The sequence below is a fragment of the Octodon degus genome, unplaced genomic scaffold, assembly GCF_000260255.1.
Source record: "Octodon degus isolate 3935 unplaced genomic scaffold, OctDeg1.0 scaffold00035, whole genome shotgun sequence".
Taxonomy (NCBI): domain Eukaryota; kingdom Metazoa; phylum Chordata; class Mammalia; order Rodentia; family Octodontidae; genus Octodon; species Octodon degus.
Genome location: NW_004524611.1, coordinates 225,268 through 229,192, shown reverse-complemented (window position 1 = coordinate 229,192; position 3,925 = coordinate 225,268).

The following is a 3,925-nucleotide window of genomic DNA, read 5'->3' as shown; positions in this document are numbered from 1 at the left end:
GGGTCAGTCAGAGAGCTGAGAGGATTAAAGCGCCTGCTTAGGTAGCCGCAGGGGCCAGGATTGGACTCCGGCCTGCCGTGCCGGCCCTGCCCTGGGGCGCGCTGAGATGGCGATTGAGACTGGGCGTGGTGGAGCGTGCCTGTAATCCCAGACCATGTAGACGCTTTCTAAAAAAATAAAAAAATAAAATAAAATAAAAAAATAAAAAAAAAAAGAAAGAAAAAGAAAAAAGAAAAAGAGTTGCCTTTGACTTAGGGTGAGGCTGGCGCAAAGGGCGGCAGCGCAGCTCGTAGGGGGCCGCTGACTCCGCACTGCGATCCGATCCAGTCAGAGCTCCTCGGGTTGGGTTCTTGGTTGGTGTCCTGATCCCTTAATGCCCTTTAAAAGGCACACACACAGTTTATTTAGGGAAGGGCGCAGCCACACCTGTGGTCGTGGAAAGCTACAAGCTAGTAGGAGCAGGCACTTTGCAGAAAATCGCAGTTTCCGTGTGGCACATGGCGAAGACCAGCGGCTGGGCACTCCGCCTGCCGTGAGGAGACGTGCCTTTGACCGCGCTGGCTCCATTTGCCTTCAGTTGCTTTGCTAGGGCGGAGCAGCACAGTCTGAGACGTTTCGGGTCAGACAGGCAGAACCAAGAGTCGAGCTTCGGACAGCGATCCCAGCGCTCCGGGGGCTGAGGCGGGAGCATCGCGAGTTTGAGCTCAGCCTGGCACCTCAGGGATTTAGCAAGCGCCTGTCTAGAAATGAAAGAAAAATTAAAACAAAGAGCTGGAGCTGGAGCTCAGTGCAAAACCCCTGAGTTCAACCCCCATTTACACACACACACACACACGCGCGCGCGCGCGCGGAAAGACACCTTTGGGTGCAGCTCGGGGCCGGATGACTGTCAGCACAGCCCCTAGGTGCAGGACTCCCTCCTCTCTGCCACAGGGCGGCAGATGGCCCTGCCTCCTGCCCGATCTGTCTTCCTGCCTTACTGACTTGGGAAAGAAAAACAAACCTAGGCGTGAGTGCTGTAAATCAGGGGAGACCACACGCATCTCTAACCCCAGAATGTGGGAGGCTGAGGCCGACTGCAAGCATAAATCCTGCCGGGGGAAGTTAGAGCCTGTCTCAAAATGAAATCTGCAACAGGCTAGGGACCTTGACCAGTGTGGGCCCTCGGTTCAGTCTCCCTCACCACACACACACACGTTCACACACACATACACACACACACACACACACGACTATTTTTCTGTATTTAGGGCAGGGTCTATAGGGTCTCACTATGTAGATCGGACTCACAGTGATCGCCCTGTTTTCAGCCTCCCAAATGCTGGGATTACAGGCATGTGCCACCATGCCCAGTCACAGTCGCAACCTCAGCATGTCCCGCAGGTGGGGCTGGCACAGCATGCCTGGAATCGAACCTTGGCTGCTGTGCTCTGCATAAGCAGGTGCTTCAGTCCACTGAGCTATCAGGCCAGCCCCACATGACTACTTTAAACTGCTGACCTTGGCACAATTGCAATTTAGGGGCTAATAATCTCCAACAAGACAAAAGTGAAGCCTTGCTTGCCTGACGCTGGGATCATGACAGAAATTAGGAACCTTGGGGGGCACAAAGCTGAGTGATGCAGGAACCCTAGACTGAAACCCCGGCAACCCAGGAGGAAGGCCACATGCCATGTCTGCAGGACTGGCAGGTCCCGCCTGTGCCCTCTGCCCCACACCTTTGAGGGAGAGCTGCCCCTGCTCGGGTGAGCCCACCGACAGCAGCCTGTGCGCTGGCCACCTTTCACGGATCCTGTTCGAATAGCTTGTGCTTATGCCTTCTCTTTCGATCTAGAACAAAACATTTCAGTCACTGTGGTGTAAGGTGAGAAGTGTCCACGTGGTGGGCCTTGGGGTCCACCGTAGGATGGACGGCATGAGCCTCTGGGGCTGCCAGCAGCGGTCATGGGGTGTGGCCTCGGCGTCCTCTGCCCTTCTCACTCTGACATTCCTCCTTCATTCTGCTTCGCAGACGCCATGAACGTGAATGGGGCAGTTTTCCTTCCACGCCCTTCCAAGAGGATGCCTCTGCCCTGGATCCAGCGACCATGGTCTGAATTTTCTGAAATGATGAGTCCAATAAACCATTTCCATTTTGAGTTGTGGGTGTTAGGCATTGTGTCTTGGTGGTGGGACAGTGGACTGACCCAAAGGGGCGACAGGAATGCCAGCGCCGTGTCCTCTGCAGGAAATGGCTAAGGAAGCCCAGCGGGCATGGTTGTAGCATAATGTAAATACACCGATGTGGTCTGGGTATCAGAACACTTTCAGAATTATTGTTTAATAGTGTAATGGCTCAAAGAGCGTTGCAAAGGTCATTACGCATAAGAAACTTAAAGAACAAACATGCGAGGCACTCAGCGAAGATCATGCTGACTAGGCTCTTATTAGGTTGTTATGAAGTCTTATTTTATTTTTCATAACATAAGAAACAATCTGCCACTGCTTTTTCAAGCTGATGCTGCTTCTCTACAGTGAGCCATTCTAGGCTCAGAGGGGAGAGCACTTGGAGAATCGACGTCTCTGCACTTGAGCGAGCCATGAGTGGGCTTAGCGGTATACTGCAGCTGCACTGACGTTCCGCATCGATTGAAACGTGCTCATTCCAGCTTGGGGGAGAGACAGAGCTGCACCGCGCCAGATCCAGGGAATAAACTGGTGAAGGATGTGCGGGATGCCTGGGGTCGCAGCAAAGAGGGCTACTTTAAGGGGACTTAATGGCAGTGTGTTTCATTGCGATTACAAAAAAAAAAAGTCACCACACTTGTCAATTTCTTTGTGTGGCTCTGTGTGCAAAATGCACAGTGTACATATACACCAAACAGTCTTAAGTCCATACACACGCTTGACATGTGTCATATTTGGGAGGCAACATTCTGCCTCAAGAACGTCCCCAAGGGCCTCATTCACACGGCCAGGCCTGCTGGGATGTGGCTGAACCTCAGCAGTCACGTTGCTGACTTTAGGTGGTGCCGCGTGCTCTGATCAGCAGAGACTGTCACTGAGGCGTGACCTGCCACCTGCACCTCGCGCGTGTCCCTCCCCTCACTCTCTGCTTCCCGACACACAGGAGGTGAGCAGCACCCAGGATGTCAGCCCCAGCCCTGTCTCCATGGCGTTGTCAGGATTTGAGCCTGCAGAATGGAGATTGTGCAGCAGTTTAAAACTCTCTCCTCTAAATCATGGGTACAAGGTGTCCTCAGCGATGAGCACAGTGACTGAATCAGTGGTGTTTACAAATATGAGTGCTAGAGGTATCTACATGCATTTTTGTCACACCTATGTTTATCCCCTGGCAGACAGGCAGCCTTGAGAAGGTTGAGGGCCTGGGCCTCAGGTCCTCCTCGGTGCTGTGCATGATATCGTAGCGCGGAACTTTCAGGACTCCTGCTGGGTGACAAGGGAACCAACACATGAAGGCCAAAGCCTAACGTCTGGGCCAGAATCAGACCCAGAATGAGCTTTGTCTCTGTGATAGTTGTGGTGATAGTGTGTCGAATCATGTACACAATTCTTTATTTTTAACCCTCAGAGCATAACACAGTTTTTTTAATGAAGGACCATGACTGTGAGTATGTCAAACCTACCACCATTCCTTTGAATACTTCTATCAATGAATCATTCATTTTAACTTTACAAGTTTTATTGCATTAAACATAGTGTGCTTAGCAGGAAAAAAATAAAGTATTGTACTTTCACAATTTGTTGTTCATAAAGTGCATAAATTTTTTTTGTTTCTTTTCTTTTTCCTTTCTTTTTTTTTCTTTTCTTTTTTTTTTTTTTTTTTTTTTTGTACTGGGGATTGAACTCAGGACCTTATGCTTACCAGGCAGGTGCTTAAGCTGCTGAGCTATCTGTTCTATAAAAATTTTCAACATCAACTGGC